The following is an 18,664-nucleotide window of genomic DNA, read 5'->3' as shown; positions in this document are numbered from 1 at the left end:
GACAATCTGCAGAGCTAGCAGCGTCAAAATTAACACACATACTTGATGTGACTCAAAAGCTGAACGAGTTACTTTCCGACGTTGATTTAGATGTGCAAGTGCCAGATAAAACTCGCGGTGACGGCACTCTGCCGACCATTTCGCTAGTTAACGCCGGTGTTGTTTTGTGTGTTTCAAGCTCAAGACCATCTCCAAGCAGAAAATGGTCAACAGCAACATTCAGACGGTTTCGTACTGCTCAATTGCTACATTAAAACGGTATGTTTCTTTTTCAGAACTGGAAAAACACGACCGTGACAGGATTCCAACCTGCAATCTTCGGATCCGAAGTCCAACGCCTTATCTATTAGGCCACACCGTCACTGACGAACAAGTATAACTTATATACAACTCATCTCGAAACGCTCACACCCCCTGAGGAATTGTGTTTTCGTTCCACACAGCCACTGCCCCTTGCGCTACCCCACCCATTCGTTACATTCAGCCTCTTACGAGACCGACCAAATATAGACTGGCAAACAAGACCACACACTTTGTGCATTCGGAATCGAAGGCAGGGTGTCCCTCGCCGCATTTGCTACGATGGCCATTTGCTACTTCTGCCGAAACGGCGGCGGCGACGACGACGACGACGACGACGACCGCGAGAGGCTCTGAGATTTGTGAGAAATACATCTATAAAATATAATTCAGACTGCCTTGTCCCACCTTATGCCGTACCGCTTTGGCAAATGCTTTATCTGCGCCATTCGCCTTAATCACATCAAAGAGTAATTCTTAATAAAACGCCTGTCGCTAATTGTTCGTCATCACAGATATGTTTGCTATACGGCCACGACGCGCAACTGATTTCCAAAATTCGTCTTCCTCCTGTGATGATGGAACTCACGACACCTGTTATACTACACCAGTGCTCTACCACTGAGCTAAAGAGGCGCCGCCTAGCGGCACTTTTGCGTACTTCGTCCGTACGGTCGTCTGAATCATCAGACTTCAGCTGACAACACTTCATATTTTCAACTAATATTTGCAGCTATGGCGACCCATTACTGCTTGGCTACTCATCTGACACGTAGCCGATGTTCTCTCCAAACAATACCACTTGCACTTCAGAACATGACTTTCACACATGTTTAAAAAATCACCTTCACCTTCAAATACAGTTTCTTGCGACTGATGGAGACGTAGGCAAATTTTAAAGTTGCTATTTCCATTACATCACGTTAATCAGAAAACGGTAATTTACATCTGCAGCGGAAAAAAATTCCGTTCCGCCCAACGTAGTGCTCGAACCCAAGACCCTGTGATTAAGAGTCTCATGCTCTACCGACTGAGCTAGCCGTACTAACTCGTTGGACACCTGTTGGGTAGCAGATCACACAGTACTCGTTTGGGTTGGTTGCTCCCATACAGAGTCCCTCCATTCTGCCTAATGTTTTCCTGACGTCACACTCGTCACGTACTTCACTTTTATTTCATAATCATTTCTGAGAGGTAATGGAGTTGCATGACAATCTGCAGAGCTAGCAGCGTCAAAATTAACACACATACTTGATGTGACTCAAAAGCTGAACGAGTTACTTTCCGACGTTGATTTAGATGTGCAAGTGCCAGATAAAACTCGCGGTGACGGCACTCTGCCGACCATTTCGCTAGTTAACGCCGGTGTTGTTTTGTGTGTTTCAAGCTCAAGACCATCTCCAAGCAGAAAATGGTCAACAGCAACATTCAGACGGTTTCGTACTGCTCAATTGCTACATTAAAACGGTATGTTTCTTTTTCAGAACTGGAAAAACACGACCGTGACAGGATTCCAACCTGCAATCTTCGGATCCGAAGTCCAACGCCTTATCTATTAGGCCACACCGTCACTGACGAACAAGTATAACTTATATACAACTCATCTCGAAACGCTCACACCCCCTGAGGAATTGTGTTTTCGTTCCACACAGCCACTGCCCCTTGCGCTACCCCACCCATTCGTTACATTCAGCCTCTTACGAGACCGACCAAATATAGACTGGCAAACAAGACCACACACTTTGTGCATTCGGAATCGAAGGCAGGGTGTCCCTCGCCGCATTTGCTACGATGGCCATTTGCTACTTCTGCCGAAACGGCGGCGGCGACGACGACGACCGCGAGAGGCTCTGAGATTTGTGAGAAATACATCTATAAAACATAATTCAGACTGCCTTGTCCCACCTTATGCCGTACCGCTTTGGCAAATGCTTTATCTGCGCCATTCGCCTTAATCACATCAGAGAGTAATTCTTAATAAAACGCCTGACGCTAATTGTTCGTCATCACAGATACTGTTTGCTATACAGCCACGACGCGCATCTCATTTCCAAATTCGTCTTCCTCCTGTAAGGATGGAACTCACGACCCCTGGTTAGTTAGACCAGTGCTCTACCACTGAGCTAAAGAGGCGCGGCCTTGTTGCAATTTTGCGTACTTTATCCGTACGGTCGTCTGAATCATCAGACTTCAGGTGACAACACTTCATATTTTCAACTAATATTTGCAGCTATGGCGACCCATTACTGCTTGGCTACACATCTGACACGTAGCCGATGTTCTCTCCAAACAAAACCACTTGCACTTCAGAACATGACTTTCATACATGTCTACAAAATCACCTTCACCTTCAAATACAGTTTCTTGCGACTGATGGAGACGTAGGCAAATTTTAAAGTTGCTATTTCCATTACATCACGTTAATCAGAAAAACGGTAATTTACATCTGCACCGGAAAAAAATTCCGTTCCGCCCAGCGTAGGGCTCAAACCCACGACCCTGTGATTAAGAGTCTCACGCTCTACCGACTGTGCAAGCCGTGATAACTTGTTGGATACCTGCTGGGTAGCAAATCACACAGTACTCGTTTGGGTTGGTTGGTTCCATACAGAAAGCCTCCATCCTGCCTAATGTTTTCCTAACGTCACTATCGTCACGTACTTCACTTTTATTTCATAATCATTTCTGAGAGGTAAAGGAATTGCTTGACAATCTGTTGAGCTAGCGGCGTCAAAATTAACACACATACTTGATGTGACTCAAAGCTGAACGAGTTACTTTCCGACGTTGATTTAGATGTGCAAGTGCCAGACAAAACTCGCGGTGACGGCACTCTGCCGACCATTTCGCTAGTTAACGCCGGTGTTGTTTTGTGTGTTTCAAGCTCAAGACCATCTCCAAGCAGAAAATGGTCAACACCAACATTCAGACGGTTTCGTACTGATCAATTGCTACATTAAAACGGTATGTTTCTTTTTCAGAACTGGGAAAACACCACCGTGACAGGATTCGAACATGCAATCTTCGGATCCGAAGTCCAACGCCTTATCTATTAGGCCACACGGTCACTGACGACCAAGTATAACGTATATACGACTCATCTCGTAACGCTCACACCCCTGAGGAATTGTGTTTTCGTTCTACACAGCCGCTGCCCCTTGCTCTTTCCCACCCATTCGTTACATTCAACCTCTTACGCGACCGAACAAATATAGACTGGGAAATAAGACCACACACTTTGTGCATTCGGAATCGAAGGCAGGGCGTCCCTCGCCGCATTTGCTACGATGGCCATTTGCTACTTCTGCAGAAGCGGCGGCGGCGACGACGTCGTCGAAGACGACGACGACGACGACGACCCCGAGGGGCTCTGAGATATGTGAGAAATACATCTATAAAATGTAATTCAGACTGCCTCGTCCCACCTTATTCTGTACCGCTTTGGCAAATGCTTTATCTGCGCCATTCGCCTTAATCACATCTGAGAGTAATTCTTAATATAACGCTTGTCGCTAATTGTTCGTCATCACAGATACTGTTTGCTATACGGCCACGACGCGCAACTGATTTCCAAAATTCGTCTCCCTCAAGTGGGGATGGATCTTAGGTCCCCTGTTTTACTAGACCAGTGCCCTACCCCTTTTTTTCTTTTTTTAAAGCGCAACTTATTTATAAAATTTATCTTTTTCCTGTGAGGATGGAACTTACGACCCATGGTTTATTAGACCAATTCTCTATCACTTTTTTTGTTTTCTTTGTTTACCATCTTTTTCTTGTTGTTTCAATTTATTTTTCCTTTCTTTTTTTGTGTATTACTTGATATGCCATTGTTTAAAATTTAGGGGTGACACTCAGATTCAGGCCTGCGGAAACAAAGCGGGCAGGTGTCGAAACCCGAGGCCTGGCCACGATGACTCCACCGTCGTGTTTCCGAATGTCACCTGTACTACGGCGTCGTACTTTCCCCTACTGTCTCGGTTCTTGGTCTCACGTTTGTTTTTCTTGTTCGTCTTAAATATCCACGAAAACTTCAGTCCAGGTTTAGAAAAGTAGTTTACAGAAAGGTGGCAAATCCAGAAACAGTATATAGGAAATCGGCTAACACAGGCGACCTTAGCCAACACCCTCCCTTTCTAATGTCAGGCTAAGCATATTTCCAAAATCTTCACGGAGTCGTGGCATGCGCAATCTGTTCCAGTAAGCAGTAAGAATGTACTGTCGAAACGTTAGGTGTTCATACTCTTCATGACAACTAATAACAAAATGTACGAAGTGTCCAAGCAACCACATAACGGTATTGAGCTTCGTTCGCGGATAAAAGGAAGAATCGGGCCGTACGATGATGTCAATGGTATAAGCCGTTTCGGCAGTCCTAGTGACAAAAGCCAGTTGTTTCCTGAGCCAAATCCAATTAGCAAGGTGCCCACTGCAGATGAATCGATGCTCAAGTGTGTCCACTAGACCACACCGAGTGCAGTTGTCCGTGTCAGAAAGACCAATACGGTGCAGTCGTACGTTGGTGGGGAACAAACCATTAACTACCCTACACCACGTGGACGCCACAGCCATAGTGTGGATCGGCAGACTAACATTCTTCCAGACGTTCTTCCAGGACACTGATGGAGACGCCAGTTCGATTGGATTGGGACCGGCCAGCCCCTCCCAACGGGCACTCAAGCTCTTGGTCGTTGGCACCGGTCGTCGCAAGAAGACGTCACCGAGGTAACTAACCGCAATATAAAATTCCCGGACGTGTTTCAACTTAAAATTGAGGCGACCGACGTCGACAGGTGGAGCAAGGCTCTTCGGACGCACAACAGTAAAAAGTCTGGATGTAATTGAAGTCACTTCTTGCGTAACAATTAGAGTCGTACGGCGGGCGTACAAGGCAGATGCCTTGCGAGTAATGTCAGTGAGGCCCAAGCCTCCGCAGATACGCGGTTTCGTCATAACCTCGTAACGCAACTTGAATAGATGACCCTTCCATATAAACCTGCTAGACAATTGGAGCAACCGTTTCGCCACCATAATGGGAAGGGGGAACAGCTGAGCAACATAATAGGCTTTACATAACACGTATATGTCTAAAATTCTGATTTTTTGCAAAATGGTAGCAGAGCGCTGCTCATGGACCATCAGAGCCCCCTGTATCTTCTCGGTGACAGATTTCCAATTAAGAGCCGCCATTTTTATGGGACACCGATCAATGCTAATCCCCAATGACGTATGGCGATCGACAAAAGTGGCCCAAGGGACATCAGCATCGCGAAACCCTCGAATATCAAGGAACTTACATTTACCCTGATTGAGACGCGCTCCAGAGACACAACAGTATGCATCAACCGCCCCTTTCAACAATGTAATATCATCACGTTGACGGAGGAGAACAACGACATCGTCCGCGTACGCCTTAACAGTGAGCTTCCCACCAGAGAGGGTCATACCCTGAAGCTTGAAGGCAAGAGTCCGAAGCAGCGGTTCCAGGGACAATATGAATAGAGACATAGAGAGCGGACTACCCTGAGGTACCCCTCGGCGGATAGCAAAGGGCGGCGTCAGCTGCCCATTTACTGACACCCGAGCAGTTATTCCCCTATACAAATTACCAAGAACACCACGTGATGAAGCGTTAAAACCTATTGTATCTAAAACATGATCTAAAAACACATGACTGACGTGGTCAAAAGCCTTATAAAAATCGAGGAAAGCAAAGGCACAATGAACGTTTGTAACCGCCGCAACCGAGACAACATCCCGATATTCGGCTACTGGGGTCAGAATAGATCTACCAGGAAAACAACATTGATGTGCATCAATCACACCCCGAAGCAGTGAAGACAATCGACTATTGAGTGCTCTAGCAGCTGTCTTGTAATCAAAGTTCAGCAATGTGAGCGGACGAAGATTGGCAGTAGATAAACGACCAGTGGACTTCGCAATTAAAACAATTTTCCCTACTTTAAAATCGGCAGGCACATCCATCCCCCTGACAATCTCATTTAAATTCTGCGTAAAAGTGCCACCAAAAAGAGGCCAAAAACGGAGATAAAATTCTTTAGGCAGGCCGTCTGGACCCGGCGATTTACCGGACGGAGAGTGAGCAATAAAATCAAAAACATCATCTACCTGGAACTCCTGGAGAAAGTCGCCGTTCGCGTCAGGCGTGATCGTCGCAGGAAGATCCTCAAGGACATCATCAGAAAGTGACGCACCAGAATCATCGGCAGAATAGAGACTAGCGTAATACTGATGAAGAGCACGAGTCATTTCCTCCTGTGCAATAAGCTGTCGTCCATCATCCACCATAAGAGAAGAGATGAAGGAGCGACGACGTCGAGTCTGATGCCGCAGCAGGTGGTACAAAGAAGTCAGTTCACCTTGAACAAGAGAGTGAGGTTTCGACTTTACTCGCAGACCATCCAACTGTCGTCGTTGGAGGGTCAAGAGCTTGGCTTTAATACGACGAACATCATGGATCCGCAGAGGAGAAGGATCCGCCGCGTCATACAGTTCACGCAGGACAGAGTGTAAAATTCATACGTGTTCTTAAAATCACGCGCCCTTGCGGCACAGTAAAAAACCAAAGTCTGACGAATCTTGGGCTTGGCAAACGCAGTCCACCAAACGAGCAAGGAGGGGTAACGCGGGACGGAGCGAAGACGTCGCTCCCACACGGCACTTACAACTTCATCAATGGCACTGTCGGCAAGGTGGGAAACATTTAACATCCACTGGGAACGATAAAGTTTTGCTGGTTGGTGACTAAGATTTACAGTTGCAGTAAAAGCACAATGGTCAGAAAAACTAGTAGGAATAACATCGACAGAAAGAATGTTATCACATAAAAAATCAGAGAAGTAGAATCTGTCGAGTCTAATGCATGAGGACGCGGTAAAATACGTAAATTTCACCAGGGTTGGATATTTGTGTTCCCAAACATCACGCAGGTGCATCGTACGAACCAAGTCATGTAAATCTCGGCAATAATTAAAATTGGAGGACTTTTCTTCAGGGCGTAAAACACAATTAAAATCGCCTCCGAGCAGGAGACTCCGAGGACTCTTGCGTAAAAGATAAATAAGCTCTTCCTTATAAAAGCGCGATCGAGCCACAGTGCGACCCGAACCAGAGGGGGCATACAAAACAACTAGGTGGAGATCAAAAAGACGACAACCAATCCCACGGCCAGAGTCAAGGAATTCAATGTCAGTAATAGGAATACCTTCTCGAAAGAAAAGAGCAGTTCCTGTTGAATTCTCCGGTGCGACATTGAAAACAGTTTGAAATCCAGGTAGAGAGAGATCAGAAAACAATACTTCCTGCAAAAATACTACGTCCGCACAGGAGTCGTAAAGAAACTGCCGCAAAGAGGCAATGCGAACGTCGGACTCAATACGGTTAACATTTAAGGTAAGAAAGGTGTATGCTTGAACCATGGAGAGAAAAGCGAGGGAAGAAATCACCTACACCGACGCATCAACATCACAGTCCATAGCAGGGGAGACGGAGGCATCCGAGGGAAGGAGACTGCTACCATCTTCCGCGGATCCCTTACGTTTTGGTTTTTTACAACAGCAGTAACGTTAGGCTGAACGCGTAATTTGCGTCGGCTGACGGGCAAAGAAGCGGCAGCCGCCGATGACGTAGGAGGGTCAAGTTCTGTATCTGACAACACCCGCGCCGGTCCACAGTCAGAGTCCGGGGTCGCGGGGGAAACAGCCGACGAAACGGACTGGTCTACACCAGTATTAGCTTCCGGCAAACATGGACTACACGGAGGCGAAACGTGAGCAGGAAGCTCAGAAACTGCTAAGTTGGAAGGAAGCGGAGCAGCTCCGCTGGCAGAGGTGTGGGGCAGCGAGGCAGGAAGTTGTTGCGACTCAACTTGTTGTGACAACGAAGTCGGTTCGGAAGGCGGCGCCAACAGGCCCGACCGACGAGCCGACTCGAGAGAAGCCGTGTCGGAAGCCGAAGGGGCGTCAGCAGCCGCTACCGGAACAGCTACTTCAGGGGAACAGGGAGCATCTACACTACTCTGTGGCTCGGAGGATGTCGGTCTCTCGGATTGGGGCATCTCGGGGAGATCCTCATCCGTACTATTTCCATCTTGTGCGCGACACCGTTTATTATTCAAAAGCGGCACACCCACCTGAGGAAACGACTGAACAACATCAGATTTGGCACGTAAAGGAGGAAATTCTGTGTCAGGGGCGTGCACAACCTGCGGCTTGGCGCTACTACCACTGGACTGTTCGACACCAAGAGCAGAACCACCTGCAACGAGGTCAGCGACCGTTAACTTGCGACGCTGTTCGAGAGAATTTTTTAACACAAAAACCCTCCGCGGACAGTTGGTACGCACGTGGCCACTCTCATTACACAAGAAACAGGTGCCAACCTGACCACTATATGTTACATGGACACGATATCCACCGATCTGCAGGTGCGAGGGTATATTCTGCTTCACGTGCATTTCGACGGAACGAATGCCACTGTAACACTGCAGGCGATGTTGGCTGGACCAGCGTTCAAGGCGAATACTCTTAACATCACCATACTTGAGTAAACCTTCCTTAAGATACACATTATCCACCTCCGGCGGAAGGTTGTAAACACGAACACTGGTGTACGTAATGGAAGCATTTGAAAGCAGTACGGTACTGACAGAATCATCCCGATGCCGAAAGAGAACCTGATGACCAAATTTGGAAATAATTTTATCAACCTGAAGGGGGTCCATAAATTTAACAAACTAAACATAGAGTTCGGTATCAAAATATGCAGTGTGCACCTGATACGAATTAATGCCAAAGGTATCTACTAAGCAATCATGAATCTCAAGGGAACTAGGTTGCACATGGCGGATGGACTTGTCGAAAGCAAAACTAACTGTAGATTGACGAGGAATAACCTGAGACGACATTTTCAAAAACTACGCGGTCTAAACCGCTACACAAAAAACACTGAAATACACACAGAAAGTAACACAACGAACGAAACAACGACGGAGAAAAACTTACAGAAGGTACAACACTACACGTAAACAAACGATATCCCACTATACGTAACGCTACGGCGGTGCGGAAGACTAGGCACGTCCACACTGCACGGCGTCTGAAGCGGAACTGTATATTAGGCCACACGGTCACTGACGACCAAGTATAACTTATATACGACTCATCTCGAAACGCTCACACCCCCTGAGGAATTGTGTTTCCGTTCCACACAGCCACTGCCCCTTGCTCTATCCCACCCATTCGTTACATTCAACCTCTTACGAGACCGACCAAATATAGACTGGCAAACAAGACCCCACTCTTTGTGCATTCGGAATCGAAGGCAGGGTGTCCCTCGCCGCATTTGCTACGATGGCCATTTGCTACTTCTGCAGAAACGGCGGCGGCGGCGGCGGCGGCGACGACGACGACGACGACGACGACCGCGAGAGGCTCAGAGATTTGTGAGACATACATCTATAAAATGTAGTTCACACTGCCTCGTCCCGCCTTATGCCGTACCGCTTTGGCAAATGCTTTATCTGCGCCATTCGCCTTAATCACATCTGAGAATAATTCTAAATAAAACGCCTCTCGCTAATTGTTCGTCACCACAGATACTGTTTGCTATACGGCCATGACGCGCAACTGATTTCCAAAATTCGTCTTCCTCCTGTGAGGATGGAACTCACGACTCCTGGTTTACTAGACAAGTGCGCTACCACTGAGCTAAAGAGGCGCGGCCTAGCGGAACTTTTGCTTACTTCGTCCGTACGGTCGTCTGAATCATCAGACTTCAGCTGACAACACTTCATATTTTCGACTAATATTTGCACCTATAGCGACCCATTACTGCTTATCTACACATCTGACACGTAGCCGATGTTCTCTCCAAATAAAACCACCTGCACTTCAGAACATGACTTTCACACATGTCTACAAAATCACCTTCACCTTGAAATACAGTTTTCTTGCGACTGGTTGAGACGTAGGCATATTTTAAAGTTGCTATTTCCATTACATCACGTTAATCAGAAAATCGGTAATTTAAATCTGCAGCGGAGAAAAAGTCCGTTCGGCCCAGCGTAGGGCTCGAACCAACGACCCTGTGATTAAGAGTCTCATGCTCTACCGAGTGAGGTAGCCGTACTAACTCGTTGGATACCTGCTGGGTCGCAGATCACACTGTACTCGTTTGGGTTGGTTGGTCCCATCCAGAATCTCTCCATGCTGCCTAATGTTTTCCTAACGTCACACTCGTCACGTACTTCACTTTCATTTCATAATCATTTCTGAGAGGTAAAGGAATTGCATGACAATCTGCAGAGCTAGCGGCGTCAAAATTAACACACATACTTGACGTGACTCAAAAGCCGAACGAGTTACTTTCCGACGTTGTTTTAGATGTGCAAGTGCCAGTCAAACCTCGCCGTGAGGGCACTCTGCCGACCATTTCGCTAGTTAACACCGGTCTTGTTGTGTGTGTTTCAAGCTCAAGACCATCTCCAAGCACCAAATGGTCAACAGCAACATTCAGACGGTTTCGTACTGCACAATTGCTACATTAAAACGGTATGTTTCTTTTTCAGAACTGGAAAAACACGACCGTGACAGGATTCGAACCTGCAATCTCCGGATCCGAAGTCCGACGCCTTATCCATTTTTTTTGTTTCTTTTTCTTTTTTTTTTTTTGGGCCTCCCATCACCCCTTTTAGCCCATCCTTGCGCTCTCCATAATTCGCCTTCATCAGCGTCGGTTTCTCACGCCATGTACATAACCATAAACTGATGAGACAAGGTTAATCCCTTTATCGCGGAGAAACTAATGTACCCCTTCTTTGGGCTTATTGATAATGTGAAAAAGAATGAAGTCTTCAGTAGGTAGAAACAGAAGTTATGTTCAGTTTGTTTCCTTCTTCATCGCTGTTTTTTGTTGTCACACTTAAAGCAAATAGGCTTCCTTGACAAAGAAACGTCAGAGGGCATTCCGAAACTGCCTCTTCTCTCTGAAAATGCTTAAAAAAAAACATATTCGGTGAGAAGCAACTATTTATAATGGCTTCTTGAAAAATAAATTAATAAACGTTGAACTCAAAGAACGGCAATTCCGGTAAAAACTAAAACAATTTTTTTTTCCACGATTGTAAAGTAAGTTAGTAGTGGTGAACACTCTCTTACGTTTGTCTTCTGTGTCCGCAGATATTTCTTGTTAATTCTTTTACATCAAGGTCTTGATTAAAAAATTGGCGTATGTTTCTTTGTATTTACTAGTCTTCAGTAATATGTGATGCTCAGTTAGCAGATAGATCCAAAAATCCTCTTGGCTTTTCTCTTCCTTCGTGAAGAGGTAATGTACCGTTGCCGCTTTCTGCCAATTGACTGCGTTGCGTTTCGTGTTAGGAAAGGGTACATCATCCGGTGTCAAAAAGTCCGCAGGCGTTATAGCGTTAGGTGACGTTCGAAGGATGAGTGCCAGCTTTCGTCGGACATTCAGCCATATATCTTTAACCTTGTCACACACGAAACGATGTTCTTCGTTATCAATGAAACTACACGTTGCACACAAAGGCGAATCCGCTAAGTGGATCGTATGAAGTTTCGAGTTTGTTGCAACTTTCCTATTTACAACAAAGTACCATGTTGCTTTCAGATGAGTAGCTAAGTTACGGTTATGAATATTTGCCCATATCACTTTCCAGTTAGGACATGGATAGTTTTGTTCTATTTTGTTGTTCTTCTTTTCTCCCATCAATTTACCATATATTTCTTTTACGTTTGTCATGTCTTTTTCCGGAATTCTTGAATGTAGGTAGCTATATTCTATTAAAAACCATCGTAAATGGTAAAGTCCGCTCGGTATGTGCTGCACATTAATGGGTGGAGAGAGGTCATCTGGAGCTATTTCAGATAGCAAGTGTGCGGCGATACAGCTGCCGGATTGTCTCCATTGTTGAAACGTATTGGAGATGTACAGAGCCTGCGACTTTTTAGTAACATTCGTTAAATTTAAGCCGCCATTATTAGTGGCGAGCGTCAGAGTGTCATACTGGATTTTAAATATGTGGCCAAGGCTCACAAAATAGCCTATTGCTGACATAATTTGTTTGGCGATGCCGGCGGGTATTGTCAGTATCTGGGCGACATAATTGACTTTGGAAGTAATAGAGACGTTCGCTAAAGACACTCTCTGAATGTCATTTAATTGTCGAATACTATGTGTCCGTACACTAGCTCGTATGGTAGTTAGTACTTGTCTATAGTTGGCCGCAATAGTTTGACGTATATTTTTTCGGAAATCAATGCCGAGACACTTCAAGGCTGTTAGCTCACGTAACTGACCGTGTGTGCGCATGCCAATGCCACGTCCGATATTGAATATGCCGGACTTGGTTTTGTTTAACCTCGCGGCTGACGCTCGTTCGTATTTTTCTATTATGTGCATTGCCGTCTCGACTTCCGCTACATTCATAACGAGAAACCCAACATCGTCCGCATAAGCTTTACATATTATTTTGTTTCCTCGTATTTGTAATCCTTGTAACCGCTGAGTCAAGGTAGCGAGCAAAGGTTCGATGGCCATGGCAAAAAGTGCCATGGACAACGGACAACCTTGCCTGACGGAACAAACGATCTCGACTGGCCGGCTAGGCTGTCCATTTATGATGATTCTGGAGGAGTTATTCGTTACCAAACGTCGTATGAGGTCAACGAATCTCGGCGGAAAACCCATTGCGCCTATCGTTTTCAGGAGGTAGGAGTGGCTGATCCTGTCGAAGGCTTTATCGAAATCTAACGACACGATGGCATATTTTAGTCGACATACTTCTGCTATTGAAATTATGTCGCGGTAGTCGGACAGCGTCTGCTGAATTTTCCTACCCTTGCCCACGCTAGACTGATATGGGCCGGTGACGCTGGCCATTACATTTTTAAGTCTGTGGGCTAAGAGCCGCGAAAAAATTTTATTGTCACTGTTCAGCAGAGTGATTGGTCTCAAATTTCCAATTTTCTTGCCAGCCGATTTTTTTGCAATTAACACTATCATACCTTCGCGAACATCTTTCGGTATCTCCTTATTGAGGTTCAGAAGTTCATTACAGATGCATGTAATTCTATGTTTTATATGTTCCCAGAGGACTTGATAAAATTCTGCTGGTATGCCGTCAGCTCCAGGGGATTTATTTTTTGCACTTTGATAGACAGCATAGTGTACATCGTCTTCGGTCGCCTCCGCTATTAGAGCTTCCGCGTACGCGTTACCAACGCGTCTTTGCAGGTGGGTCAGTAAATCGTCCTGTGCTTTTTCGTCTACCTCTTTATGTGAAAACAAGTTGTCGAAGTGGGTTAGTATCTCTGCTTTTATTTCGTTGTGCATTGTCAAGGTGGTTCCATTATCAGTTTTAAGCTCCGTCAGTATTTTGCGGAATCCTCGTTTAGTTTCACGAATCACATGATATACCGAAGGGGCTTCTTTTTGCGCCACAGTCTCTGCTCTTGACCTTATTTGGTATCCTTCAAGCTGTTGTCGCCTTAATGTCAGTATTTTTGCCTGGATTTTTTTAATTCTCCCATGGTTACCAATAGATGGAGCACCTTGCAGGTAGAGTTCTCGGAGACAATGAAAGTAAAATTCTATCGTTCTTTTCCGCCAAAAGCTCTTCTCCCGGGAGTAGTTAATGAAACATCTCCGGATCTGAGGTTTGGCGCATTTGAGCCACTAATCCAAAGTCGAGTGGTAAGAGATGAGTTTGGTCTCGCAGGCTCTCCAAGTGGTGAGAAAGGCTTCTCGACAGGCAGCATCTTTTAAGTGTGAAACATTATGTTTCCATGGACCTTTATATCGACAGGTTCCTTGTCGTTCCAAATTTAATGTGCATATATATGCAGCGTGGTCTGAAAAAACGGTTGGCCAAATTTCAGACTGCAGGATGCGGTGTTTCAGATTGGGCGAGACATATATTCGATCCAACCGGCTCGCTGAATGATTAGTGAGGTGGGTAAAGCCGGGTGCCGCGCCGTGCTTTTGCTCCCACGAATCAGTTAAACGGAGGTCGGTGACGATACGTTCCAGGTCCGGCGATTTGTTGTAGTTCGGAGTTTGGTCTTTGGCATGTATGACACTGTTAAAGTCGCCTCCAAGGATGGTATGGGTGCAGTGTACACCAAACAAAGGAACAATTCCCTCTTTAAAAAACTGTGCTCGTTGGCACCGATTGGTGGAACCAGATGGGGCATATACATTAATAATCCTGGTGTTATAAAGCGGAGTGTAATTAGGAAAAACTCTGGCAACATATCATTTCGAAAAAAACATTAAGAAATCTGACCCGAGAGACATGTGGACACAAGTCAGTAAAACCGGTCAGACTAGAAATATTCATGACTTGGGAAGGGATCAGTCGGCTTCTCCGTGTCTGGGACAGTATCCGTCGCGGCGATGACATTCAAGACGACGTCATCTCGTGGTGTGGCCATCGTGGTGACTGTAACGGTTCCTGTGGTGTCCATAATTGCGTCCTCCTTTGTAGTGTCGTCGACATCGTCTGCCCACGGATTCGACAGCCCTGTCATCGGTTCGTCATTAAGTGGTGCACTATATTCAGGTGTTTGCTGGTGATTTTTATCTTCGGTTCGGGTAATTGCTACGTCATCGGAGGGCAAAGTGGCAGAACCTGAGGTACTATCCAAGGATACAGGGTCTTCGTTAGATGACTGCTGATTGCACTGCAAGTTCTCAGATGCAGATTGACGTATTTTGCCCCCTATTTGCTTCGCCTGTTCACGCAGTTGTGGTGCAGTCTGCTCTGCACCTTGACGCGCGATCCTCCGTTTTTTAGATTTCTTGGGAGATGCGTCTCGTGGTGGACTTTGGACGGTACCTGAAGAAGCCTCAGGTTGCAAAGTAGCACTACTCGAAGTGACTGACGCCAGGTCTGATTTCATTGCACTTGACGGGCTGTGGTCAGTGCCTAAGGCAGCTGCAGGATTCGGAGGAGCACCACTAGAAACGGCTGGTTGCGAGTCCGTTTTCTGTGCACCTGATACGCTTTTGATACCTCCTAAAGAAGCTCCACGATGCAGAGGAGCACTACCCGAAGCGACTGAGGTCGCGTCCGTATCCATTGCCTCATTGGGCTATTCCACGGCGACAAGGGCAGGAGCAGATATGTCTTCGCAGGAGGGTTGAGTGTCTACAGATGCTACACCTGAGTCAGTCGGTTGGTCGGTCGCTTGTGGGTCGGTATTCGTAGTAACTTCGGGGGGCGCAGTGGCACTTGCAAAACCGCGCACTACGGCGACATATGTCACGGGCAGCGTTGACATAGCAGGGGGCCTGACGGCATCGCCGGCAGGCAGTTGCGCCACTCGCCTTTGAACACATTCTGCACGAACGTGGCCTGGCAAATTGCAGACAGCACACGTTTTCGGTTGGTCATCATACATCACAACAGCTCTATATCCGCAGACGTTTATAAACGACGGAATGTGCTTCTGCAATTCGACTTTTAATTGGCGCACACCATTCAAAACAGGGAATTTGTGTGCAGCAGACCACCGTTCGGCAATATTACTCAAAACTTTCCCGTATGGAGCAATAACTGCATTTATCTGGACACTTGTAATTTCAAAGGGAAGTTCAAAGACTCGCACGGTCCGAATACCTAGACCAGCATGGGCAACGGTAACCTCCCCAACATTTCCGTCAGCATGTTTAAATTTCAGAATGCCACCACAAGATCGAACTATCCTTTCACACAATTCTGGACTGGCAAGTTTCACGAAAACCACACTGTTCATAATCGAGAAATGTATGCCGATAATATCACCAAGTCCTATTTTAACATCATCCTCTAACCACTGTTCAACATCAAATGACCTCGGTCGGACAAAGTTGCGATCAAACGTGAATTTCAAAGTATCTTTTCGTTGCGGTTGCGACATCTCTTAATTCTTTTTCATGTCTACACAAATACTATAGACAGCGACGCGTTGCAGCAAGAGCAGACACTTACCACGCGGAGCTAACGCAGCACAGCACACAGCACGGCACGTCCGACCTCCAGCGCAGCCGCTGGCTGACTACCGACTGAGCTAGCCGTGCTGCCTCGTTGGGTACCTGCTGGGTAGCAGATCACACAGTACTCGTTTGGGTTGGTTGGTCCCATACAGAATCTCTCCATGCTGCCTAATGTTTTCCTAACGTCACACTCGTCACGTACTTCACTTTTATTTCATAATCATTTCTGAGAGGTAAAGGAATTGCATGACAATCTGCAGAGCTAGCGGCGTCAAAATTAACACACATACTTGATGTGACTCAAAAGCCGAACGAGTTACTTTCCGACGTTGTTTTAGATGTGCAAGTGCCAGTCAAACCTCGCGGTGAGGGCACTCTGCCGACCATTTCGCTAGTTAACACCGGTCTTGTTGTGTGTGTTACAAGCTCAAGACCATCTCCAAGCACAAAATGGTCAACAGCAACATTCAGACGGTTTCGTACTGCACAATTGCTACATTAAAACGGTATGTTTCTTTTTCAGAACTGGAAAAACACGACCGTGACAGGATTCGAACCTGCAATCTCCGGATCCGAAGTCCGACGCCTTATCCATTTTTTTTTTTTTTTTTTTGGCCCTCCCATCACCCCTTTTAGCCCATCCTTGCGCTCTCCATAATTCGCCTTCATCAGCGTCGGCTTCTCACGCCATGTACATAACCATAAACTGATGAGACAAGGTTAATCCCTTTATCGCGGAGAAACTAATGTACCCCTTCTTTGGGCTTATTGATAATGTGAAAAAGAATGAAGTCTTCAGTAGGTAGAAACAGAAGTTATGTTCAGTTTGTTTCCTTCTTCGTCGCTGTTTTTTGTTGTCACACTTAAAGCAAATAGGCTTCCTTGACAAAGAAATGTCAGAGGGCATTCCGAAACTGCCTCTTCTCTCTGAAAATGCTTAAAAAAACCATATTCGGTGAGAAGCAACTATTTATAATGGCTTCTTGAAAAATAAATTAATAAACGTTGAACTCAAAGAACGGCAATTCCGGTAAAAACTAAAATAATTTTTTTTTTTCCACGATTGTAAAGTAAGTTAGTAGTGGTGAACACTCTCTTACGTTTGTCTTCTGTGTCCGCAGATATTTCTTGTTAATTCTTTTACATCAAGGTCTTGATTAAAAATTTGGCGTATGTTTCTTTATATTTACTAGTCTTCAGTAACATGTGATGCTCAGTTAGCAGATAGATCCAAAAATCCTCTTGGCTTTTCTCTTCCTTCGTGAAGAGGTAATGTACCGTTGCCGCTTTCAGCCAATTGACTGCGTTGCGTTCCGTGTTAGGAAAGGGTACATCATCCGGTGTCAAAAAGTCCGCAGGCGTTATAGCGTTAGGTGACGTTCGAAGGATGAGTGCCAGCTTTCGTCGGACATTCAGCCATATATCTTTAACCTTGTCACACACGAAACGATGTTCTTCGTTATCAATGAAACTACACGTTGCACACAAAGGCGAATCCGCTAAGTGGATCGTATGAAGTTTCGAGTTTGTTGCAACTTTCCTATTTACAACAAAGTACCATGTTGCTTTCAGATTAGTAGCTAAGTTACGGTTATGAATATTTGCCCATATCACTTTCCAGTTAGGACATGGATAGTTTTGTTCTATTTTGTTGTTCTTCTTTTCTCCCATCAATTTACCATATATTTCTTTTACGTTTGTCATGTCTTTTTCCGGAATTCTTGAATGTAGGTAGCTATATTCTATTAAAAACCATCGTAAATGGTAAAGTCCGCTCGGTATGTGCTGCACATTAATGGGTGGAGAGAGGTCATCTGGAGCTATTTCAGATAGCAAGTGTGCGGCGATACAGCTGCCGGATTGTCTCCATTGTTGAAACGTATTGGAGATGTACAGAGCCTTCGACTTTTTAGTAACATTCGTTAAATTTAAGCCGCCATTATTAGTGGCGAGCGTCAGAGTGTCATACTGGATTTTAAATATGTGGCCAAGGCTCACAAAATAGCCTATTGCTGACATAATTTGTTTGGCGATGCCGGCGGGTATTGTCAGTATCTGGGCGACATAATTGACTTTGGAAGTAATAGAGACGTTCGCTAAAGACACTCTCTGAATGTCATTTAATTGTCGAATACTATGTGTCCGTACACTAGCTCGTATGGTAGTTAGTACTTGTCTATAGTTGGCCGCAATAGTTTGACGTATATTTTTTCGGAATTCAATGCCGAGACACTTCAAGGCTGTTAGCTCACGTAACTGACCGTGTGTGCGCATGCCAATGCCACATCCGATATTGAATATGCCGGACTTGGTTTTGTTTAACCTCGCGGCTGACGCTCGTTCGTATTTT

The sequence above is a fragment of the Schistocerca gregaria genome, chromosome 10 (assembly GCF_023897955.1).
Source record: "Schistocerca gregaria isolate iqSchGreg1 chromosome 10, iqSchGreg1.2, whole genome shotgun sequence".
Taxonomy (NCBI): domain Eukaryota; kingdom Metazoa; phylum Arthropoda; class Insecta; order Orthoptera; family Acrididae; genus Schistocerca; species Schistocerca gregaria.
The sequence above is the reverse complement of the archived record's forward strand: the minus strand, read 5'-3'. Positions refer to the sequence as shown.